At 33.3% G+C, this 27,773-nt stretch overlaps 1 protein-coding gene across 2 annotated transcripts in view; it reads right to left on the bottom strand.

The window, feature by feature from the left end:
• LOC106666637 overlaps positions 1 to 27,773 on the bottom strand; it is a 252,020-nt gene that overhangs the window by 62,748 nt on the left and 161,499 nt on the right. Inside the window, exon 1 of one of the 2 annotated variants that reach the window (XM_024226717.1) lies at positions 7,616 to 7,743. The exons of the other annotated variant lie outside the window; for it this stretch is intronic. The gene's annotated coding sequence lies outside the window, so the exon portion shown is untranslated. Of the gene's footprint in view, positions 1 to 7,615; positions 7,744 to 27,773 lie in introns of those variants that run through there. 2 annotated transcript variants of the gene reach the window in all.

Below are 27,773 nucleotides of genomic sequence, written 5' to 3'. Positions count from 1 at the left end.
ATATACACCAAAACTACATCTCTAGATTGATTAATGTATATATTTTCTGGCTAGGATCGAAGAGCCCGTGATACATCCAAAAATTACTGGAAGCAAACTACCAACCACTTGAAACTAGAAATAATGCACTCGAAATATAATTAGTAACTAACTAGTTTTCGAGTTCCACTTAACCAAGTAATATCTTTCAATTAATTAAACTTTTTAGTTGAGATAAAAAATACAGTGTTACTAAAGAGATTCGAACCCACGATCTTCGGCTAGATACACCGCTGCTCTACCACTTGAGCTATCGTGACGTCGATCCACTCGGACACTAACTTCCCATCTCAACCCCACCTTTTGAATTTTCCCTCCTTTTTGTCATTTTTCATTTGTCGCGGAGAATCACAAAGATTACACAATATTTGAAAAATGGCCAAAAGATGGAAAATTCAAAGGTGGGGTTGAGATGGGAAGTTAGTGTCCGAGTGGATCGAGGTCACGATAGCTCAAGTGGTAGAGACACTGACTTTTTTATCTGAACTAAAAAATAACTTAATTAATTGAAAGATATTAATTGGTCAAGCGGGCCACGAAAACTAGTGAATTTAATAAGTTAAATGAAGTATATTAGTAGTACGCAGCGGCGTTTTTTACCGAAGATCGTGGGTTTCGAAACCCGCTCGTGACACTGACTTTTTTATCTCAACGAGAAACCTTAATTAATCTAAATATAATAAATATATCGTTGTTGCTTAACTAGAGCACAACTTTGATCATTCTTGAAATTGGCTTTTTTCTCAAGGACAATATTTGGGTTTATATAACCCGACGCCATGTATTATTGAGAGACTGAGACTGAATGCTCTTAGCCAGAGGATGAAAAGCCAACTTTTCCAATATGAAACTGGCTGAAAACGATTTTGGCCGAGTCCTGTTTTCAACAGATATCACTATGAGGTCAACTCCTCCCCATTCCGTAGATTCATACATATGCTAAAACTTGTTTATGACGAGATGACTCATTTACTACAAATGCTGTAAAGAATGGGATGAAAACGCCAGTCGAGGGCTGCCAGACCTACGACAACACATTATCGACCGGATCTGTATAATTTAAAATTTTCGGGAACGAGATAACGATCACTTTGATCCCTGCACGTGCAAAACCGCCGTTTTTGGAGTTGTTCGAATAAAAAATTGATTTACATGCCATTTTAATTATCGACAAATCAGTTAAGTGATCCTTCAGAAAGAGTTTGACAAGGTTGTATAATTTTGATCTACCATTTGCAAAATTAGACCTCATTTCCCATTCATACTCGCAAATTCATCCAGTCGTTTTCCCCATTTTTATTTTTAACATGAAATATCCAGATACTCAATATTTATATCTTAAGATCGTCATGATCAAATATTTATCAATAATACGTACATAAATGTGTGATGTTTAGTGACCGTTACTTGATGATTATTTGGAGATTGTTCGATGCACTCTAGTGTGACGTATGTTTTAGAAAAATATTTTCTTTATCGTGTCAATGTTTCGATCTTTATTTAGATCATCATCAGGGCTCAGTGTTTTTTTCCGTGTAGATGTATCATTCTTGTTTGTCGTGTTGAGACAACTACACGGAAAACAAACGCTTTGAGCTCTGATGATGATTTAAATAAAGATCGAAACGTTGATACGATAAAAAAATGTTTTTATACAACCTACGTTATACCAGACCGCATCTCACTTCATAAATAATCAATATGTATATAAGTTCATTGAGCATAAAACCATTAAAATTATAATGATAACTTATTCTTAATAATAAGTAAAATTTAAAAGAAATAAAAACAACCAGTTCCTTTGAGAAAATATTTTTTGTTTTTTGAGAAATAATCAACACATAATTTCCTAAACACATAATTTCAATAGTTCAAATTGTAGGTTTTATTATCTTAAGTAGATTTATGTTTTTCAAGTTCATTACTAATGAAGTAATGACGCCATATGGCATCAGGAACCAGTTGTTTCACCAGGTGTATGACGCCTCATTTGCGTCAAACTCTCAGCTGTTTCAAAATAATCTACAAGTCAAACATGTTCCGAAGTGGCCGTGATAACTGTGTAAATGATCAGAAATAATATTAAGAGAATATATTTTTCGAAAGCTAGAAGAAAAAACTAGTTTTCATTTTTTCAAATTCCCCTGATATTATGATTTTTCATATGCAATTTACTTATAAAATTTTTCCACGAATCGTTAAGACTAAGTCATGAGCATATTAGTAATAGTTTTAAGCTAAAAATTATGTTGAGATCATCCTTTCATGCGTTCATCTTTTTTTTTTATGTGCAGTCCACGATAATGGAGTCATGACAGCCCTCAATGTACTGTGAGAGCCGATGATGTACTCGATATTCCGTCATCAGCCCTCTCACTTAGTCCACTTACTCATTCGTACAAACCCACAATCATACTCATGCAAATTGTACAACACAAATTTGCCATAAATAATTTGTGCGTACAATATTTACAGATTAAATATAAAGAAATACCTCGGTTCTGCTTAAAAATCGTGGTGTTTGAACAATCCACTATCTTGCCCAAGAGATGTTTTTATATCGGGTGCAATGCCTATCCGGTCCATATAGGTGACACACAGAACGACCTTTCTCTACAAGCGAGACACCTGCCCGGTGTTTGCTATAAAAGCATGGTGCGACCAGAACGGGCCAACCGTTGACGGGCACGATTTTCAAAAACGAGCATAGGTATACGAGAGATTGTGATCATCGCTATGACTGGTTTGACACTCGGGAACCGGCCGACACCTCCCTGGCCGTTCCGGGATGTTCTCGTCTGGGACGACCTTGCAGAACTTGCCAGGCACTCTCGCGACCTGAGTTTCTAGAACTAATATCCAGATTCGTTGGTTTTCGCCTCTTCTATACGGACAGGTCTAGGAACGACGAAAATGCATTGCAGCATGTTCACGGCGGAGTTGTTAAAGATGGCCAAACTCAGAGAAGGGATAAGGCTATATACCAGTCACTGGAACTTAAAAACTCGGGAACATTCAACATTGTCTCTATTTATTTTTGTGCTAAGAAAAGGATGAAATATCCACCCATATTATCTCCGAATGCGAAGCAGCCGTTCAATGAAGACACTGGGATACAAAGAAAACCCTTGGAATGAAATTGAAGCAGCGACAGTCAACGACTACTAACCTAGTACTTCTTATGATGAAGGTCGAGTCCATTGCACTGAACTAAGGAAACATAAAGTACAATTAGCTAGAAAGCTGCATTGCTTGGGGAACAAAAACATTTCACCTTCCTAATATCCATCATCATCATTATATATTTATACCATATATGAATGTTATTGCATTTGAAGTTTTGAGGATAAATAATATTATGTTTAAACACTATTTAACCAGAAAAAAGAATCAAAGTTTTTCTGGTAGACTTTATTCTTCGGTTCGATTTTAACTTTTGTTTGCCCTGATAATATTTTCAAATTTCTGATTCTAATTTCTTTTCACTGTTAATTTTTCTTTGTATCATAATTTTTAAAGGTGCGATTTATCAAAATCATTAACCCAATGAAACAGTCCAAGTTGAAAAATGGCAAAAAGGAGGGAAAATTCAAAAGGTGGGGTGGAGATGGGAAGTTAGTGTCCGAGTGGATCGAGGTCACGATAGCTCAAGTGGTAGAGCAGCTGCGTATCAAGCCAAAGGTCGTGGGTTCGAATCCAGCTCGTGACACCGACTTTTTTTATCTCAAGTAAAATCCTTAATTAATTCAATGAAAAAGTATAATCATTGCTATCTCTAATTGCTTTGGTATTCATTATTCGACAGATTTAAGGACTCTTATAATTTAAAGGGATACTGGGAGACAATCTTGAAGACTGCATGGCGTCCCAAAGTCATCAATACCATAGACGAATGGTTTATTGATATTCAAAACTTGGTGACAAAATTCAACACCTTCTGGCAATAAATCGCTGGAATTCGGGGAATTAAACTTAGAGTAAACTATCAGCAAAAAACTGAGAGTGAAACATTAGAACAAAAAGGCCAGTGAAAGGCAGAACAGCAAAAGAGACAGATTAGCAAAGGAAGAACAACCCTCAGGAAGGAAAGTAAAAAAAGTTCTTAAAAGCCATTAAAAATCCAGATAGCGTTACGAGAGTCTGCAAAAGACCTGGAGAACGATACAGTCAGTAGTGGTCGTGTAATCAGCTATATTTTAAGATGATCTATCATGCAGTAGCAGTCTCATGGCCTGCTTTAATCATATACCGTGAGAATAACTTCCGAGATTTATTTTCGTTAAACAAGTTTAACATAAGATTTCTTATAATAATTTCTTCCAATAAAACATAATATTTCTTAGTACCACTTTACAAAACAAATTTAAAAATAATCAAAGATTGTAAGAAAAGATTGATTGGGAACCACAAAGGTTTTAGTTGCTAGGGTATCGCTTTTATATAGATATTTTGGTTTGAACTTTCAATAACAACTCCTACTCAGGTTATATACATCGATACTGTTAAAATCAAAGCCCTGGAAACGCAATTCAACAGTTTCTGCCAATAAAAACCCGATCGCTGGAATTCGGGCTATTTCAATCTAAAAGTCAACTGTTAAAAGATGATTGAGATGGTCAAACTTTATAACAAGAAGGTCAGTGAAAGGGCAAAGAACATCGTAAAGAGAGACTAAGATTTCCAAGGAAACACAAATCGTGAATTATAGAGGAAAGTCCCTTTTAAGTCCTCATAGTCCATAGAACCGTGAAATAATCTGTACAAGACCTGGGCGAAAGTCAGTGCTGAACGTTGAAACAGTAACATTATGGTGGTTAAGCATCTAGAGTGAATTTAACCTGTTCCGATCGAATACCATGATAATAACCGTCCTGATTTTTTGAAAAGAGGTTTACTAAGAAAACATATAAAATATGTCTTAGTTTCACTTTAAAAATCAAATTTATAAGCAATCTAATGTATTTTAAAGCCCTAAACAGTCCAGATAGCCGAGAAAGAGTCTGGAGTACAGTCAATGATTTGAAGTAACGAAATTTGTAGCAGGAATTTTTTCCCCTGTTTTAGGCCGTTAATTACTATGACGATGCTTGGTTGCATACGGTTGAGTGCCTTAACAACATAGGTATTCATAACATTGACTGGCCTATAAGAAATGTTGGCCTTAACAAAATTGAACCTTTTTGGGACAATCTCAACCTTCTACACCCTTTGAAATGTTAAAAATGGCTGTTTTGCAGGAGTGGGCAACATACTTCACGATTTTCTTTAAAAACTTTTTGTTAGCATAACAAAAAAGAAAGAGGGGAAATACTTATCCCTAATTTCTATTTTAAATAAAAATAAATCGATGAAATAAATTATTATTTTCCAAAATAAAAAAATTCGAAAAATGATATTTTTAAAAAGTTGTTATTTTAATCAAAACCAAGTTCTATTTAAAAAAAATTAAATTTAAAAAATAAAGTAATAATTTTATATTTCTCAGCATTGTTAACTATATAAAACCTGTTATAATCGTAAAACTTTTACGGCTATATTTTTTTCGTTCAGTATATATTAGCCATAATATTTACCTTCAAATTTATCAGAATAAATAAAACACCGAGGTTTATATCGTTAATTGATTATTCTAATAAGTAAGCACATGATTTTAAAAAAGCTCCCTGTTATTTAATTATACATGGTTCATTATTCTGCGATTGATCTGGGCTTCTCTGGTAAAAAAAAACTAATACTTTACATTCTACTGAATCTTTGCATGAATATGTCTAATTGTCTTTTTTCACACAGGTTTAAAAGCTACTTTTTTTTATAGAATCTGATTTAAAAATTGTTTTTATTTTTTCTATTTAAATCTATGTCTAAATTTATAAATGATCTTTTGTAAGTCGTTATTTCTGAATCAGCTGAAGTGTGCATTAAGCATAATGATATTGTTAGTACCTTTCTTTTTACAAAATTTCGCAGTATATACGTTTTGACAGCACATAAATCAATGTTTATTGAAATGGAATATTCATCAATAAAGCTCCTTAATATTTAATTATACTTGGTTCATTATCCTGCGATTGATCTGAGCTTCTCTGATAACAAAATCTAATACTTAACATTCTAATGAGTCTTTGCATGAATATGTCTAATTGACTTTTTTCAAATGAGTTTAAAAAGTAATTTTTTATAGAATCAGATTGAAGAATTGTTTTTATTGATTTTCTTTGTATTTCAATTTGTGTCTAAATTTATAACTGATCTTTCGTTAGTCGTTATTTCTGATTCAGCTGAAGTGTGCATTAAACATAATGATACTGTTAGTACCTTTTCTTTTTACAAATTTCACACTATATACGTTCTGACTGCATATAATTCAATGTTTATTGAAATATAATGTTCATCAAGAAAGCTCTAATACTTAATTATACTTGGTTCATTATCCTGCAATTGATCTGACCTTCCCTGGTAAAAAAATAAGTAATACTTAACATTCTAATGAGTCTTTGCATGAATATGGCTAATTAATTTTTTTCAAACTAGTTTAAAAGTTACTTTTTTTAATAGAATCTGATTTAAAAATTATTTTTATTTTTTTCTATTTAAATTTATGTCTAAATTTTAAATGATCTTTTTTGAGTCGTTATTTCTGAATCACTTCGATGAAGTGTGCATTAAATATGATGACATAGTTAGTACTTTTTCTTTTTACAAAATTCACACTTTATTCGTTCTGACAACACATAAATCAATTGTTCATCAAGAAAGCTCCTTAATATTTAATTATACTTGGTTCATTATCATGCGATTGATCTGACTTTCTCTGGTAAAAAAAGCTAATACTTAACATTCTAATGAGTCTTTGCATGAATATGTCTAATTGACTTTTTTCACAAGAGTTTAAAAGTTACTTTTTTTTATAGAATCAGATTGAAAAATTGTTTTTATTTATTTTTTTTGTATTTCAATTAACGTCTAAATTTATAACTGATCTTTTGTTAGTCGTTATTTCTGATTCAGCTGAAGTGTGCATTAAATATAATGATACTGTTAGTACCTATTCTTTGTACAAAATTTCACACTATATACGTTCTGACAGCACATAAATCAATGTTTATTGAAATGCAATGTTCAACATTTTTCCGTTTACGTTTGATTTTCATAAGTTTTAAAGACTGTTGGTGTTATGGAGTTATTGATACCGTAATTTTTGTTAATCTTTAATTAGGCATTACGTGCTTTTGTGATAAGTGCTCATTTTTAATGAATTGTTAAAATTTTAATTTTCAAATAGAAATATGTAATATTGTAATTTATCTGAAGTAAAAAAATCTAATGTTTAAAAAGTGTTGATATATATTTTACCGAATAGATTCATAACTGGGAATACGTGTTGAACAGGAGTGATGAGAGTGGTTCTTAGGGGTGGTTCCGACAATGAAGGGTTGCCATTGATGAGATTGGCTTGGATGATATGTAAACACCAGGAAGGTTGCAGGTACGTAAACATAGTCAAAAAGCACTGCACTTCACTCAATTCGCCTTGGCTGAAGATCTATAATATACAGGACCGTGTTGATCGATTGACCTTATAAGCACACGAATCTTCGAAGCGGAAGAGCGATGCACACCACCTGATTCACTGGCACTTGGCTCTATTCGGAACAAGCACCGGCTTAGATCAAGTACAGACTTGGAATGAGCACAGGTGCGAGGTGCGAGGGGCGGGTTGTAGAACGGATCGTGAATCGTCGGCGGTGGGGGCGGCGTTGGATGTGAGCGGGGGCGGCTCGGATCCCATCGCTCCTTTTCGCCCCTGGCCGGCATCCTCCATTCATGAGTAAAACACCCCTTCCATTCCATTCTCATGTCTCAACCTTCCCTGGGTTAACCCACAGATTCAAAACCGGACGATTCATCCCGACCCATTGCTCAGTCAATCTACAGGAAGGGCGTAAATTGAAACACGGTATGGCGATTCTAGATGGATGAGATGCAATATTAATGTCTGCGTTTCAATTATGCCATTTGGAGCCCTGGTCTCGTCTATCTTACAATTTCACAACCTGTGTCTAAACACACAATAACCTCGTTTCAGGAAAATAAGTCCCACAACTGCCAACAAGCATGAACTAGCAAAGTGTCATAAATGATTGAAATGTGAATCACCCATGCATAATAATATCGTCAGCATTTATCAGTTCATCGGCTCGAAAATTTAACCACCCACATCGATAATTAGTACGTAAAAGCGTGCATGATTATTGAGATTTCACACCCACATATTCTGTGAAAAGGTTTTGATTTATATCATTAATGTAAGTTCAATTTATACTATAGCTTTTACCGACAAATCTGTCCCTTTTCGTGTGAAATTCACCCTTTCTTGCACCTAATTAACTCATTTTCGTTTGGAACTATCTTTTTCCACCTGCAAATTAACACTTTATTTCAATTTTTTTTTAAATTTCAAATTAAGCCTTTCTGTAAAACGTTAAAACAACCTAGGGTTGATTGATAAGAAAAAATGTAGTGTAAAATTCGTGAATTTGAAAAAAAGGTTAAATATAATGAGATGTTTTTCAAATATAAACTAATTGTTAATTTACAAAACAATATAAAAATCATTAAATAAGAAACATTAAACCTACGTATTGTATGAAATGTAAGCACGTAATGTAAAATTCTCGGATTTGAAAAAAAAACTGGAGACTTTTTCAATTAGAAAATACATGGGCTTTTAGAAGTCCATATAAAAATCATGAAATAATAATTTTTTAATTTAAAATTAAACCTTTATTTGAAATATCAAAAATCTTAGCTTCCGTATTATTATTTTAAAATACGGAACGTAAAATTCCGGTATTTGAAAAATAATTTTAAAATAATTATGTTCCTAGAAAACCATAAAAAATTCTTCAAATAAGCACATTTTAATTTTATATTAAACTTTTCTTTGAAACATCAAAAACCTAGGGATTATATTATGATATGTAAGCATGTAATGTAAAATTTTTGGATTTAAAAAAAAATTGGAGATGTTTCCCAATATAATATAATTAGGACCGTATAAATGACTGTATAAAAATAATCAAAAAGCCATTTTTTAATTTCAAATTAAACTTTTCTTTGAAACATCAAAAACCTATGAATGATATTGTGATATGTAAGGACATAATGTAAAATTATTGGATTTAAAAAAAATGGAGAAGTTTTCCTGTATAAAATAATTGGGCTCTTAGAAGGCCATATAAAAATTATCAAATAGGCATGTTTTAATTTCAAATTAGACCTTTCTTTGAAATATCAATAATCTTAGCTATGGTATTATTATTATTATAAAATACGGAATGTAAAATTCCGGGATTTGAAAAATAATTTTAAAATAATTATGTTCCTAGAAGACCATATAAAAATCTTCAAATAAGCACTTTTTAATTTCATATTAAACTTTTCTTTGAAAAATAAAAAAACCTAGGGAAGATATTATGATATGTAAGCATGTAATGTAAAATTCTTGGATTTAAAAACAAATTGGAAATGTTTCCCAATATAATATAATTAGCCCCGTATAAAAGACCATATAAAAATCATCAAAAAGCCATTTTTTAATTTCAAATTAAACTTTTCTTTGAAACATCAAAAACGTATGAATTATATTGTGATATGTAAGGACATAATGTAAAATTATTGGATTTAAAAAAAAATTGGAGAAGTTTTTCTGTATAAAATAATTGGGCTCTTAGAAGGCCATATAAAAATTATCAAATAGGCATGTTTTAATTTCAAATTAAACTTTTCTTTGAAATATCAAAATATCATCAAAATAACCTAGGGATGATATTATGAAATGTAAGCACGTAATGTAAAATGCCGGGATTTGAAAAAAGTCTAATATAGTAGGATATATTTAACAAAATTGGGATCTTAAAATGCATATAAAAATCATTAAATAAGCACATTTTAATTTCAAATTAATCTTTCTCTGAAATATCAAAAACCTAAATGAAAGATAAGCACCCAATGTAAAATTCCGGGATTTAAAAAAAGTCCAGTATTGATGGATAAATTATTAAGAAAATGTAAAATAATTAGGCTTTTACAGGACAATATAAAAATCTGCAAATAAGCACTTTTTAATTTCCAAGAAAACCTGTTTTTAAAACACCAAGAAAAGGTTATATTAGTTTGGCTAGGGTTTTAAGCGGATTAGGTAACCAACTAAACCCTCTCTATTTTACTATGGCAATGTTTTTAAGCTGGTTATGTTGGTTATGTTAGGATTAGGGTTTTGTTAGAATAATGTTAATATTAGGGACGGGTTAGGTTTGTTTAAGTTAGGTTATAGGCAGTTTAAGTGACCAATTAAACTGCTTCTGTTTTACCATGGCTAGATTTTAAGCTGAATAATTAAGTTTTATTACGTGATCATTCTGCGTCATAGATTTCGCATTACCAGAGAGAGAACACGAGTTGGGTTAGGATTTGGGTCGTTTGACTTTTAAGTTAAGGTTTAGGAATGGTTAGGTGAGCGGGGTTATCGACAAATTTGGTCCTACATTCCTAAAAGATAATACCAAACCACCAATTTGGCTTCCTTCACACCACAGCACCATTCAACAGGGGCGCCGAGTTGGCCTGTGTATTTCTCGACGGGCCGCAAGCCCACGATCGAAAAACTCGGGGCTTCTCACTAAGTTTGAGGTTTTCTGCTTTCAACCTTCATTCAAAGTCGTACCTATTCGATTGCATTAACAACTCTGGCAAAGTGCACATCTTTCCCCATAACTCCTAATCTCGCTCTCTAGATCCTAATACATTCCTTTCTATATTTGCAGGCGATATACTTATCCTTTCCTCGCATCAAAACTCTAGATATATAGATTATTAAGAAAATAATTAGGCTTTTATAGGACAATATAAAAATCTGCATATAAGCACTTTTTAATTCCCAAGAAAACCTGTTTTTAAAACACCAAGATAATCCAGGAGATGATATGAAATATAAGCCCAAACTGTGACATTATTTCATTTGAAAAAAAAAAAAATAGACATTTGTTCAAACAGTAAATAAATGGGTTCTTAGAAGACCATAAAATTATAAATAAAAAGACCTTCGGTGATAAAAAATGTGAGCACGTAATGTAAAATTCTTGGATTTGAAAAAAATTAGAGATTTTTCAATCATTAAATAAATGGGTTTAGAAGACCATATAAAAATCATAAAAAAAATTCTTTTTAATTTCAAATTAAGCCTTTCTTTGAAATATCAATAACCTAGGGATCACATTGTGAAATGTAAACACCCAATGTAAAATTCGGGGATTTGATAGTCCAATATAGATAAATATATTTTTCAAAAATATAAAATAATTAGGCTCTTACAAGACCATTAAAAAATCTGCAAATATGTGCTTTTTAATTTCAAATTAAACCTGTTTAAAACACCAAGAAAACCTAGGAGATGATATGAAATGTAAAATTCTTGGATTTGAAAAACAATTGTAGAAAATTGGAGATAGATAATAACTGGGCTCTTAGAAGACCATATAAAAATCATCAAATAAGCACATTTTATTTTCAAATTAAACTTTTCTTTGAAACATCAAAAAACCTATGGATGATATTAAAACATGTAAGCACGTAATGTAAAATTCCGGTATTGAAAAAAGTCTAATATTTTTTAAAATATTAAATAATTAGTCATTAGAAAATCTTTAAATAAGCACTCTTTGGCTTCAAATTAATAATTTTTTTAAACACTAAAAAACCTAGGAGATGGTATGAAATGTAAGCTCGTGCAATAAAATTCTTACATTTAAATAATATAGATTTAAAAAAAAAATAAAATAATTGGTCTCCGATGAGACCATATAAAAATCATCAAATAAGCTCTTTTTAATTTCTAATAAAACCTTTCTTTAAAACACCAACAAAAACTAGGAGATGATATGAAATGTAAGTGCATGCAGTAAAATTCCATAAGTTAAAAAATTGATAATAATTGAATACTTAAAAAAATATAAAATTGAAATTTTCTTTAAAACATGTAACAATCGTAGGAAATTATATGAAATGTAAATGAAGTAAAATTCCTCCTTTAAAAAATAAAAAAATATTGGAGATTTCTTTCAAGCATAAAATAATTTGTCTTTTAGAAAACTCTTTAAAAATACATTAAAACTAACATTAAAAACAATATAATCTTTTAACATTTATTAAGATTTTTATAACTGCGATTTATGGTCGCTGTAAGGCAATATGATAACATGACATGACTACCACATTACATAAAATAAGAGAAGCCACTCAGCAGTCCCACACATCGAGTCAATCATTCTGTCCAGAAATCTCCCGGCCACAACAGCTTGAAACGACCTGTGATATTTAGAGGAATGTCGGGGACAAGAAAGATCTTAATAAAGTTGCTATGAAGGTCTAAATGTTTGTGGTAGTTTTTCTATAGGGATTACTTAATGTCAATTATAAATGGAATTTGGAGGCCATTGTGTAATGGAGAAGAGACAGTTTAAAAATTTTCTTCGGATTTTTTGTAGATTCCCAAACATAAATTCAGTCCATATCGGTCTCAGGAAGGTCTTGAAAATTGTGATTTTGTTAGTTAGGTGTAAGTTTGTTTATAATTATTCTTTAAATGTATAAGGTTTACATATAACAAGCTGGGTTTTTCAAACTAAAATTTAATTTTTTAAATAAAATTATTAATGGTCTTGGAACACTGATGTAATGAAGTAACATCACGTTAAACTTGGCGTGCCGGACGAAAATGTTTTTAGCGGGCAAGTTGGACGACCGACGAGGGGAGCAAAACTTCGCTATAACATTAGGATACTTCGGGCTGCTGACTTGTGCCATAACTCGGTTATCCAAAATTGGCGAGTTTGATCTCGTTTAAAGCGTAGCAACCGCTGGATGTCACTGACGGCTAAAAACGCCGATAAAAATTTATTGACACATAAAACGAAAATTTAAAACAACCTAATAACAAACTTCGTGCCACATAATAACAACTTAATACCAAACGTTCTTGACAGTTCTCTACTAAATATTTTGTATACTTGAAAAAAAAAATTGGAATGTAAAACCAATAAAAACAAACTTTAATTCACTAAACATCACATGTCAACACTGGAAAGTGATAACAGTGAGAACTATTTTTATAATAATCTTAACGTAATTTTGTAACTTTTATGATTAACGATTATTATGAAAATGATTAATATAGTTGAAACAATTTAATTTGCATAATAGCATATATGTGGCGTTCGCTACATAAATATTAAAAATTATAGATTATAGATAAATTATTAAAAAAATATAAAATAATTAGGCTTTTGCAGGACAATATAAACTTCTGCAAATAAGCACTTTTTAATTTCCAAGAAAACCTGTTTTTAAAACACCAAGAAAATTCACGAGATGATATGAAATATAAGCCGGAACTGTAACATTCTTGGATTTGAAAAATAAATTAGAGATTTATTCAAACAGTAAATAAATGGGCTCTTAGAAGACCATGTAAAAATCACCATATTATAAAATAAAAGTCCTACGAATGATATTATGAAATGTAAGCACGTAATGTAAAATTATTGGATTTGAAAAAAATTAGAGATTTTTTCAATCATTAAACAAACGGGTTCTAGAAGACCAATCATCAAATAAGCATCTTTTTAATTTCAAATTAACCCTTTCTTTGAAATATCAATAACCTAGGGATCGTATTGTGAAATGTAAAAAGTCAATGTAAAATTCGGGGATTTGATAGTTCAATATAGATGGATATATTTTTCAAAAATATAAAATAATCAGGCTATTACAAGACCATTAAAAAAATCTGCAAATACGTGCTTTTTGATTTCAAATTAAACCTGATTTTAAAACACCAAGAAAACCTAGGAGATGATATGAAATGTAAACACGTAATATAAAATTTTTGGATTTGAAAAACAATTGGAGATATTTTCAAATAGAAAATAACTGGGCTCTTAGAAGACCATAAAAAAATCATCAAATAAGCATCTTTTTAATTTCAAATTAAACCTTTCTTTGAAATATCAATAACCTAGGGATCATATTGTGAACTGTAAGAACCCAATGTAAAATTCGGGGATTTGATTAAATCAAATTAAACTTTTCTTTGAAACATCAAAAAACCTATGGGTGATATTAAAACAATTAAGAACGTAATGGATAAGCCGTGGGTCTTAGAGAATTTAAATAAAAGAAAAGCTATCATCCTAACAAGACTAAGAATAGGCCACACCAGATTAACACACGGACACCTTCTTATAGGAAAGAGACCCCGGAGGTGCCCGTTATGTGGCGCTAGGATGACAGTACAACACCTGATAGAAGAATGCATCATCCTAGCGCCATACCGTGACAGGTGTGGCCTTCCAGCAGAGATGATTCCAGTATTAAAACACAACAGCGAGTATACCGATAACCTCGTTGCGTATCTGAAGAGGATAAATATATACAATCAAATCTAGCTCTCTTCACACCTGGCTCTTTTTATCTTACTTTGGTGTGAATGTATTTATTGGCGAGAATGGTTTCGTCTAAGGGAGTCGGACCTGTGGCGGAATATAGAATACCCCATAGGGCCGACAACCGGACAATTTAGTTATTAGTGAATGTGGTCGGGTCTGTGGCGGAATATAGAGTACCCCACAGACACACCACATTTAGGTTTAGTTTAGTTGTAGAGAATTGTATGAGTGAGAGGTGAGGCAGCGGCGTTTTATTCCACACCCCGCTGCCCACCTTATTTTAATTGTACATATTGCGTAGATGAAATCGTATCGAATGTATTTATTAGTATGCAAGTATTTATTTGTGTGAAAGATTCATTTTAACATTATTTTTGGTTAGATTTAAGGGAGGGCTCTGGTGGAATGTCCCCCGAGCCCGCCAACCTAGGTTAGTACATTTTATTGGTGTGTATGATGATTTTATTGTAAAAATTGTATTAGGGCACTTCGCCACGTGTGAGGGGCAGCACTGGGTCACCAAGCATCCGAACTCCCCTTCACTACAAGAAGAGGGAGTCGGTAGTGAAGTGACACACGTATCCACGCGATACGAATTACTCCAACGTATCCGGTCGTGAGAAAGATCGCTTGGAGAATCTCCAATCACTCCAACACAGATTCGCTTAGCCCAATACAAAACAATGAAAAGAAATAAAATTCCGAAACGAGGAAAAAGAAGAAGAAAGAAGAGGAGGGAAAAAAGAGATGATAGGAAATAATTGAGAGAGAGTGGGGGACGAGGTATATGAAAACTACAAACCCTCAGAGCTGCAAAAGAGCGAAAGATCTGTAGGGAAATAGTGAGGCCGTCCCCCCTCCTTATGAGCCTGCGTATAGGCGTGGGTGTACGCTCGCACGCACACGCATAAAATAGAAATGAGAAAAAAAAGAAGGTAAAAAAGAAGGGGGTAATGGAAAAACAAAACGAAGAAACACTAACCCTGCATTTAAATTTACTAGCGTGTCGGCTATGACCTTTGCCGATCGCCGACCCCAAAAAAAAGGAATGTAAAATTACGGTATTGCAAAAAGTCTAATATTATTGGATATATTTTTTTAAAATATAAAATAATTAGTCACTTAGAAGACCATATAAAAATTTTTAAATAAGCACTCTTTCGCTTCAAATTAACCGGTTTTTTAAACACCAAGAAACCTAGGAGATGATACGAAATGTATGCTCGTGCAATAAAATTCTTACATTTAAAAAACTATAGATTTAAAAAAATAAAATAATTGGGCTCCTATAAGACCAAATAAGATCTTTTTTATTTCAAATAAAACTTTCTTTAAAACACCAAGAAAAACTAGGAGATGAAATGAAATGTAAGCACGTAATGTAAAATCCTTGATTTGAAAAAAAAATTGGAAAAAGTTTCAAATATAAAATAACTGGGCTTTTAGAAGACCATATAAAAATCATCAAATAAGTTCTTTTTAGTTTCACATAAAATATATATATATACAGGGTGAATTGCTACTCGTGCTACAAACTTCTCCAGTAGATTCTTCACCCTAAAATGAACAAAAAAGTTCATATTGTCCATGNTGTGTGTAACTATTAAAATTTCAACAATTCAGTTTGTCAAGGAGAAAATATAATGGTGAAATTGCCAGTGGTATTATTCACGAAAACAATTTCGATCAAACTCCCTCGGTGACTAACAGCCGAGTCATAGTTTAACGAGAAACGCGATATTCGCTTTGGGTGAAACACACAGTAACAGTATGGATTGAATATTGCACAACTTGTCCCCTTTCACCTTTATGGCATTAATACAAAATCTCACCAATTTACATGTCGCACTTTACTACTGAATAAATGAACGAGGTGCTCTTCTCTTGGTCCTCCGGGAAAACCACTTATCGTTAGATAAGAGTGGAAGCGGGCTGAGATAAATCTTTAAACAAGAGGTGTGGTGGTCAATTAACACGCCATTTTATTCATTCGATGTTGACAAATAAAATAATTTTCAAACATACTTTGCCTATTTCTTTTAAATTTTTTCATTGTGGATAAAAAATTTATCAAACACCAGTTTTCATATAGAGAGAATATGGCAAAAAGCTGCAGTGCTTGGGGAATACAAAATCTAAGCTTCTTTCCTTCTCATCATCATGAACATTGTATTTTTCTCGTTTACTTGTAGATAGGTGGTGAAGCTCAAATCACTTAATACTCTCCCTTCTGAAATTTCTTTTCTTTCATGCAATTTCAACCCAGTTTGTTTATTTATTCGACAAATTATTAATGTGACCAAAGTGATGAGAATCTAGAAAATATTTTTATCATTTATTTAAATTATTTACGAGGCCAATGTTTGTACCATTAAGTGAAGATTAAAATATATCAGTTAACAAGTCGCTATAACCAAACTGTCGATAAGTGGCCTCAGAAGATCTGAATTGTAGAAGAAGGGTCACACTCACCCGACTGAGAATAGGCCATGCAAGTTTGACGGACACATACTTTTGGGCTAAAGCCTGCGGATGTATCGGTTGCTCGATGTTTCCCTCCACTTGAAGCGTGCTTGGCTCCATAGAGAGAGCGCGCAGGAATGCCACCCGATTTGAGAATTGAGCTCGTGCACTGCAGCGATTAGTTAGATATTCTGTCCCGATTCATGGAGGAAACGGGGTTGTTCCATTGTATATAATAATAACATTATATGTTTGTGTTTGAATGTAAATGTATATATTAGCGTGAATGTGTGCTGTGAGAGGGTCAATGACGAAATATCTCGTACCCCTTCGACCCTCAGTTAGAATAATTTTTTTAATATGTGTAAAGGTTCTGTTAAAAAGTGAATGCATTTATTAGCGAGAATGTATGATGTGGCAGGGGCAATGGCGGAATATCGAGTACTCCTTCGAACCTCAGTTAGATTAACTTTTTAATATGTGTAAAGGTTCTGTTGAGAGTGAATGTATTTATTGGCGTGAATGTGTGATGTGAGAGGGTCAATGGCAAAATATCGACTACCCCATCGAGCCTCAATTAGGTTAGTTTTTAATTTGTGTAAAGATTATGTTGAGAGTGAATTATTTATTGGCGAGAATATGTGATGTGAGTAGGTCAACGGCAGAATATCGACTACCCGACCGACCCTCAATTAGGTTAGTTGTTTAATATGTGTAAAGGTTATGTTTTGTGTAAATGTATTTATTTGCGTGAATGTTTGATGTGAGAGGGTCGATGGCGGAATATCGAGTACCCCATCGACCCTCAATTAGGTTAGTTGTTTAATATGTGTAAAGGTTATGTTTTTGTGTAAATATATTTATTTGCGTGAATGTTTGACGTGAGAGGGTCGATGGCGGAATATCGAGTACCCCATCGACCCTCAATTAGGTTTGTTGTTTAATATGTGTAAAGGTTGTGTTGTGTGTAAATGTGTTTATTAGCGTGAATGTGTGATGTGAGAGGGTCAATGGCAGAATATCGACTACCCCATCGAGCCTCAATTAGGTTAGTTTTTTAATTTGTGTAAAGGTTGTGTTGAGAGTGAATTATTTATTGGCTTGAATATGTGATGTGAGTAGGTCAACGGCAGAATATCGACTACCCGACCGACCCTCAATTAGGTTAGTTGTTTAATATGTGAAAGGGTTGTGTTTTGTGTAAATGTATTTATTAGCGTGAATGTGTGATGTGAGAGGGTCGATGGCGGAATATCGAGTATCCCATCGAGCCTCAATTAGTTTAGTTGTATAATATGGGTAAAGGTTGTGTTGTGCGTAACTGTATTTATTAGCGTGAATGTGTGATGTGAGACGATCGATGGAGGAATATCGAGTACACTAATGGAATCCAATTAGGCTAGATGTGTAACATGTGTAAAGGGCGATGGAGGAATATCGATTACTCCGTCACCCTGATTGAATGAATGGTATGACTTCTTGCGTTGGGTGCTGAACTAGCCAATCTGTTTAATGCACCCCCTCGATGGCTGGAAGAATAAGACTGAGGTTTGCCCCTGACTACCAACACCCGGGGTGGGTGATTCTTGAGTCTACCGTCAATTTACTGTAAATAGGGGGACCGCGGTAGCCGAGTGGTTAGCATGAGAGACTCTCACGCCGCGGTCGTGGGTTCGATTCCCACCGTCGCCTCTGGCCCTTTTTCCCCGATAACCCCCAATTTGAACACACAAAAATTCGTACTATGGCTAATATGCAAGATCATAAGGCCAATAAAAAATAAATAAAAAATAAAAAAATACTGTAAATAGCAAAAGCTGGAGCTGCCAGAGGACTACAAAAAGGCAATAGAATCAACTCGGCACCTGTCTGTAAGTGTGTGCTTACTGAATGATGAAATTAAAATTACATTTTTTTCTTTCAAATTTCTGTTTTCCAAATGCCCCAGACTTTTTATTTGAAAATTACGAAAATGTTGAAAACTTAGGCTCCACCGATCTACGGGAAATTGTACAGGACTGCCAATCACTTTAAAATACAAATACAAATAATATAACCTGCCTTCCGAAAATAACTGAGAATTTCAGATATATTATAAAATGTTTAATGAGTTTCTAAAAATTTTATACTTATTAACTAAACTTATAATGACATAATAACGTAATTTTCCTAGACTGAGAGTAAAACCATTCAACCCATGGTTGGAGTAAAACCATTTAACACATGTGGTTAAAGTGATACTGATTCGGGTACCATAGCATTGTTGGAAGATGGAAGAAATCAAGGGTATTAGGCCAGGGTGATTAAAATTCTGGACGTGTGAGAAGGACTGCTACTGGAAGATCTAAAACATTGACTTGGTAGTAGAAGTAAATCCAAAAACAAGATTTTAGTGTAATCAGACCAATTAATGTGAATTATTGCGAAACTTAACCGAGCTATTCGGTACTTTGCCAGAGGTTCTGGACCAGTGGCAAGACGTGTCGCACCTAACCCAGCATCTGCAAGTCTTCAGCTTACAGTGCGTAAACTGATATTAACACTTAAAATTTATTGAAGTCGTTGCTTGATTTCAACATCGGTTAAATGTCGATTACGGAGTAGATTCCAAATATAAAACGATCATCTTTCTGAAGCATGACGGCGACTTGATCCATGCCTTCTTAAGTAACCTCTAATATCATGGTAGCAATGGAAGACCCTTCGGTTCTGAAAATGTTAACACCCTGACCACATACAGTCGAATTCTTCCAGCTTCCGACAGTGCTATGATTCTAGCAAAATATGTTTCACTTAAAACCTCTATTCAAACACATCTGATACTTAAAAATGGTATATCTTAAAAAATCAAAACATCGGAAGGTTTAAAAGAAGCTTTACAGACAAGCCAAGAAAGAAGAGATAAATTATTCAAAGATTTATTTAGAAAATCCAATGTTAAACAAAAGAAGGAGATTTTATCTGTTTTATTTATCTCTAATCCTTTAGTAAAGGCTAGATATTGTAAGATAATCAATGGAGGATTGTCTAAGAGATATTTAAAAATAATGTGGGCACTTTTGTGTCTGTCAGTAAAGTTATCTGTACAAACACGACTTCTCACGTGTCTCCTATTATTCCATAAGAATAAACCTCATTATCTGGTAAGATTAGAATCCTGTTGTGGTAGTCCAATAGTGGATAAACCTGCTTGAAATGCTTAAAGGCAGAATTCCAAAGATTTGCTTAATAGGTGAATGTTTTTTTCCGACTACAGTGAGATTTACTCTACAATATCGCCTACTAACAAAACGGTAATATAGATAAATTACATAATATCTATAAAATGGCTTTTTAAGGTATAATTTAACTATATTTCCTAATATTTAAAAATTTACATCTAATTGTACATAATTCTTCTGTTTTAAATAACATAAACTGTATTTGTCAAAACAATTGTTAAAAACAAATAAATAGCACTTTTATTTTGTAGGGTAAGTTTTCCAATAATCACCACATGGTGTTTTTTATTAAAAACATTTTTTTAGAAGTGCCAAATTTTTCAAGTAGTTTGCTCATCTTTTGGAACTTTTGTACTATATTCCGCATAGATTTTTGACGTCCAAGTTGGTTTTTGACGTACAAAGTGATCGATACGTCGACGCTACTGTAAAAAAGGAAAAATAAAGTTTCATATAAAAAGGATTACGTGCTCATTGGAAAACTAACCCTACAAATAAAATTTATACAAATTCATGTGGAAAAAAAGAAAAGAACTAAAACTATGACAAATATTGTAATACTTAGACAAATAATGTTCTCTTGGTTGTTATCAGTTACCTGATCAAATAAAATATTTTTAATTTTAAATCTTCGCCTTATTTTTACTGTCTGTGATATTATATAAAACTAGTCTCGCCATTTCATAGTTGAAAAGTTGAAGAAAACAGTGAAAATATTTTCAGAGTTAACATGAAAACAAAGAATTTAAGTTTATATAATTCTGACTAAAAATCAGTAAGTATAAAAATGTGTGTCCTCTTCTTATAAATACTTGATGTTAAATTGGCCTGAAGAATGTGCAATAAAGATCCGAAAGCTAGGTGAAGATTTAAAATTGAAAATATTTTCTTTGACCACAGCCCTGATGACAACCAAGAGAACATTATTTGCCTAAGTGGGTCGATAAATCTACAATCATAAAACTATGAACAACATTATAAATATTTCTAAGAAATAAACGACTAACTTTTTATCATTACTTTATCAAAAAGGCTTTTCTCGAAATTGTATTTGTAAAAATTTAACCCAAAAACTAATTAGTCAGTATTTTGGACAACTGAGATATTAAAACCTTTTAATTTAGGGGCTTGATAGTGAAAACAACAAAATAACATTATAATTATGTATAGAACCATTTATGTTTGTTTAATTTAGTTTACTTATAGGAAATTATCTATTTTTTATTTCATTTTTATTTTATGAAAACAAGCTGTTTCAACGTATAAAAACTTCTTTACAAAGAACTTTTCATGTAGTGCATTGCAAAAAATTACTTTATATCTTCTTTTTTTAATTCGGAACTTTTCTTACTGTTTTGTTTTCCTTAGTTTCTGTTAGATTTCGTTTAGTTTGAGTTAGTTTGATTTGTATTGGCTTTTCCGTTCTTTGAGCCCTGGCGCATTCGGCCGGAGCTGGGCAGAAACACGAAAGCATCTAGTTCCAGGCTCAGCTAGCAGGTCGCATTGTGTCATTTTTTCACATCTTGCACGATTTTAAAAACCGAAAAATGTTTTATAGGACGAACAGAATAAATGTTTGGTAATTTATCAAGTAGACGGTTTTAAGAAGTAAACTATGTAATGTGAATCATGGTCAAAATGCATACGTAGAATATTAGCTGCAAACAAATTACTACACAGCATGAATGATGGAAGGTAAAGGAAAAAGGGCTATGCATCATTGATGACTTATTGACCATGTTTTATCTCCTTGTGATTGAAGTCTGTGCGTTTTTTTATGTTTTTTTAAACTATTGTTTGGATAAAAATTGTCATAGGAATTCTCCTTTTGATATTTTATTTAAATATATATAATCCCATGAATAATATTATTCGAGAGAATTAAACCGCCACGGCCTCGGAAAAATTAAATTCCACATGTCAAACAGATTGTATTTGAAGTTTAATTAAAAAGCACTCAGGAGTATCGTACGCTTACTTTTAGTGAAATCCGCCGTTATTAATTCGTGTAAAACCCTGCGGCCTGTAAGTTGTGGGCTCGGCAACAAGTTGCTTTCTTTAATTAATTTTTACACGGTAGTGTATCGGCAAACGTAATTACAATGAAACTGATACTTGTGGGAAATTACGCGCTTGTTTCCTAAAAATAAAATACCTGTAATACTTAATGCTTTATTGAAAAAAAAAAAACTTATTATCATTCTGCCAGATTGCTCAATGATACCCAGGTAGCCGGATTTAGATAGAAATGGCTTTATATACAAAATTTTATGCACTACATTAGATAATATTTACAAAAGTACATCCTTCTCTAGTAATTGAGCTACAAAATGTAACTGCTTATTTAAAAAAAAATTGCAAAGTGCTAAATACTGATCGGGGGATATTTGCAAGACTACCTCACTAACCACAAATACGGCCACCTCAAAAATCTGCAACGGGGTATCTAAACATCAATAATTTCAGTACAAAAGAGGAAACAAGATGCCATCCCTCCATGGCTTTTTCTAAAGCCATCAGTCATCATTTTTTCTACTAATGTACATCATGTATCTACTAATGTAAACAAGATTAACTTGATGTTAGGTCAGTGAACGCACCGGAAACCTACAAAACAATTAAAAAACCTAACATTTTTTGGGCGCAACTGCACAAAGAAAACATTCCTTGTAACATTCCATTAAATACAACCTGGTCTTTCAAGTAACAATATGTTTAAATGCCTTTGTCATGGAACACTTTACAAAACGATAACATGACAAAAATCCTAATGCGGGACAGCTGAAACAGAAAAAGACAGCTGACGCGCGCTAAAATATCACAACGAAAATCTGCTAAATCAGGAAAACATAAGAACTTGACAATAATTTAGATGCCAGGGCATAGAAAAATTCTGGCAAATGAACAAGCAGACAGGTTGTCTGCAAAAGATCTGCAAAACTATCACCTTAAACCAACATTTGTGACTATAAGATCTAACATAGACTCATTAATCTCACAATTGGTCCAGACAATATAAAGGATGGAACGGTCTAATTCTAAACCAGAGAGACATAATAAAATCAGGATTAAAACATCATCAAAACTGGCAGACATTGCTACAGATAGACAAATTAAAATTTAGAGGAGTTACAATGCTACCTGGAATCTGAGATAACAAGCATAACGTTATAATCAAAGAAGATCCTATAAGTTTGTTATGCAAGAGATACAAAGAAGAAAAAGCCACGAATTTCTTCCGAGACGATGCAATCGTTCAATCGACATAACCTAGAGTCCAGGTAATACAATCAATAAATGGCAAATCCATAAATGGCCATATACTTATTAAAAGAACGATCGCTTCAATTAAAGTTAACTAGGGTTCAACAAAATACAATATGGCAAAAGTCTGCAGTCCTGTGGAATATAAACTTCAACCTACCATATCCTTCGTGAACGTGGTATTTTTAACGTTTTCTGATAGATCGATAGTCATGTTGAGGTCACCCTCTAATACACTGCCTTTTGACACATCAGGTTGTATCGGTTTGACTACCGAAAAAGTACCTTTTTGCCTAATTCGGAAATACTTGTCGGCAAAGTGATATATATACATTCCTTGGGTTTAAATTGATAATCTTTTTATCTGGTGTTGGGGCTTCGGCGACCTCAAGTTAGGGTCGAGGTATATCTTTACCCCGCGGTTCGAACAAAGGGAAAATAAAAGAGAATGCTGGATAAGTTTCTGCTTTTATTTCACACAAAAAAATACTTGTAGAAGTAGAATGACAAAGTTAAATGGCTTACTCGCACAAACTATAACAAAAAGATCGGCTTGTCAAATACAAAATAAAATGAAGTAAAAAAATTAAAGAAAAATCTACAAAAAAACACAAATGAAAAAAACAACAAAAAAAAAACAATCGACTTGCGTGTTCTGGGGTACCCCTATTTAGCCGGCGAAATGTAAGTCAGGCGACGCGTTGACGCGGCGGCAGGCGTTCAGCAGCAAAAAGCAGATGCGGGCAGCAACAGGTCAAGCAGTAGTTCCGACCGAGGCTCGAGCGTAAGTAAAAAGTAAAACTCCGAGTCATGTCAACAATCCTGTTATCGGCGAGTTAATTCCGTTGTTGTCAACATGCCGATCACCGCGGCTCGGCCCGAAAGCGTACGGCCGTAACATCTGGGATAAGATTATCAATTTAAACCCAAGGAATAGTACAATGACTCATGTGATTCCGTGGCCTTGATCAATCATAGACTCTTCCCTTCAGAAGTAGCCAAAGGTCTGCAAGACCAGTTATAGGCCGAGATCCTATTATTGTGATAATAATTACAAACATAGATCTCTCCTTCGCAGAATAGGTTCTCATGTGTTGAGGACTCATTACAAAATCTATTGTAGCAAACATATTGCAGCTAAACACGTTGAAAGTCCAGAAGCTACATACCGGTTATTGGCATCTGAGAAAACACCCACAGAAAATGAGTATATTCGATGATGAACTATTTACTTGGCATACAATGAAAAGGAAGAAACTGCTACTCATATTGCCTTCCATTGCAAAAGCAATCGTTCTTGGTGACCACCTAGAGTAACCAGACGATCCGGAAAAAAGAATTGCAGCTAAACACGGTGTAAGTTGAGGGAGTATTCGGCCTATATACCGGTTATTGACATCTGAGAAAACACCCTCACAAAACGGGTATTTTCAATGAAGAACTATTTACGGGTCATACAATGAAGGGGAAGAAACTGCTACTCGTATTACCTTCCATTGGAAAAGCAATCGTTCTTGGGGACTACCTAGAGTAACCGGACGATCCGCAAAAATGACATTCAGATATTCAATGGTCTTCTCTGGGTCAATTTAGGGTTTCCCTTTCACCAGTGAACCCTTGAAATGAGTATATTTTTCCCTGCTCCCAATTCAGATTGCAAGCATGTTGTTACCCAAATTATATCATTATATTCACGGAGTTCGTTCGAATGTCCAACGGGTTTATGAATAATTAATAGCCAAATCACTAATTGCGTTCGTGTTTTACTGTTATAATTGTTTAGCGGCAATTTTGTAATGAGTTGGCCATTTACGGAGAAAAATTGATAATGAAAACCAATTTTGTCTTCTCGTAGTTGAAATGTTATGGTTATGATTTCTAAGGTTATCGCTATCTTCCATGTTTCTTGCAGTTCAGCTTGAAGTATTGGACTAGCTCTGTGGAAAATGTTCTCTGTGTGTTCTTCCTTGGGCTGTTTACCAAATTTGATCCCTTGATTTCAAATTTAGTTGTCGTTCAATTTCCCCTACAATAATCACAATTAATTAATGTTTATGTAAGGTATTGTCTGAAGTGAAAAAGTTATTGTCACGACCGGGATTCGAACCCCGCTCGTGACACTAGGTTTTTCATTTCAACCAATACCTTACATAAAGATTAATTGATTGAAAGAAGTTATTTGGTCTATCAGACCACGAAATATAATGTATTTAACAATCATGTTCTTATTGGATTGTCCTGAAAATCAAAAGTGGTGTCTTCCTCAGAAGATTGTTCTGCCAGTCTATAGCTTCTACATATCCATATTACTTCCACAATTCTTTTTCTAAGTTCCAGGACATATTGTAATAGCTGGCAACGATTAAAATTAACTAACAGCTCAAGAGGTTCCAATGAAAGGAGAGGTCATCGGTCAGTAGTCCCTAATCATCCAACACTTGCCAGTTCACATTTGCCGATGATTTTGCAATCCTGTCTACTCCCAATTGTACAGTCATTGCCGTTGACTCTTCACAGCAACCTTGAGCGGTGGCCATAGAATCGGCATGAAAACACCACAACTTTCTTCCTTCAAGACTAAGTTCGTTACTTTGGACTTTACATTGACAAAAGGCTCTCTTGAAAGTCCCATATGGAAAAAGTATTGTAGCTATTGCATTATTATTATTTCTAAAAGGAAGGATTGAGCTGAATAAACTAAACTAAGGAACTAGGAAATGTATAACAAACTATAAAGCAGAGATACTTGGTGATTACCAAATCCAAACTTCGTAGTATCTGATCATCATCATCAACATCATCTGTTTTCTACCTTATCTATTTGATTTCCATATACTTAGAAATGTATCGTATATTATCCTTCACATATGGAGATTCATTTGATACGGTATAAAAACGTTTGAGGTTTTTGTGCTGACGTTTATACTGTTCGGTTTCACTTTTGTTCTCTTTTCCCAATTCCTGCCATTTCGCCGGTATTCATTCTGTGTCGGCCCTGACGCAGTTCCATTCAAATCGAGCTAATCCAATAAACGTGGAAGGAACAAATTGGAGGGCAATTACCTCAATTGGCAACCTTCATATGACTAGAAGGAGACAAAGCGAGATTAACCCGATTTGCCCGCTTCGTCGACCCCCAATTTAATTGCCCTTCTGTAAAATAAACTCAAGCCAGAAGGCCTGATCACGAATATAATTTCTTAACGCGAAATAATTTTAAATATTTTGATAAAATCGTCAAAGCAGCCGCGTTTTACAGAGAAATGTCATTAAAAATCAACACCACTTATTAACAGATGATCGTAGGTATTCAAGAAATAACAGTTTTACAGATTCAAAAGTTTCTTAGTTAAGATTTAACGGCTGAAAATTTTGTTAAACAACATGTCAACTAAAGCAACAATTAATTTTTTTATCACAGGTTATATATATTTTTAATAATTAATTAATTTTTTTACGAGGGTTTGCACCAGCATAGGTTATATTAACCCTCGGGGTGCCGATGTTTTTGAAAAAAGCCCAATTGAGTGATGAGCACTGTGTCAACGCCGAAACCGTTGCGGCCATCGCATGTTATTCATGGTAATATTTATTAAAATAAAAAAAATTTATAAATTATTTAAAATGATGGAATTTTTTTTAATTATAGAATTCAACGTCGATTTAATTTAAATTACACAAGCAATCTCACACCGCCAGTCCGAGATAGGGTTAAGATAAATTATTATTAGTTACTATCCCAGGTTAAATATAATCAGGCTCTTGCAAATAGAGCGAAACACGAAATATTTGTGAATAAATTACTGTTTACACTGGTTGTAAATAAAGGCGAAATAAACATTTTAAAAAAGTCATTACATTACTTGACGGTCAAAAAATGGTAAGATAGCCTGTTAAGGTTATCTAGCGTTTCATATAGTGAATGTCCAATGAAATATATTGGTCAAACAAAACAGAGAATACAAATAGAATTTACGAACGATTTTTTTTTTATGTGGCTTCTAAACCCGGAACTGGTATTCGACTATCAGAACATTCCATATCAAGTAGGCATAAATTTGACTTTTTCAATGTTGAAATAATTGACGAAGAGTCTCAATTATTCAGAAGAAGAAAAAAAGACGTTCTACATACAAAAATGGAAAATAATAATTGTAACTTCCTAGTTTTCGTGGTACACTTGGCTAAATAATGTCTTTCAATTAATTAATCGGTATTTAAGATATTGGTTGAGATAAATTGAGATAAAAAAGTCAGTGTCACGAGCGGGATTCTTACCAAC

The sequence above is a fragment of the Cimex lectularius genome, unplaced genomic scaffold, assembly GCF_000648675.2.
Source record: "Cimex lectularius strain Harlan isolate CLEC.00 unplaced genomic scaffold, Clec_2.1 scaffold164, whole genome shotgun sequence".
NCBI lineage: Eukaryota > Metazoa > Arthropoda > Insecta > Hemiptera > Cimicidae > Cimex > Cimex lectularius.
Note: the sequence above shows the minus strand (reverse complement) of the source record. Positions and strands in the feature narration are given on the sequence as shown.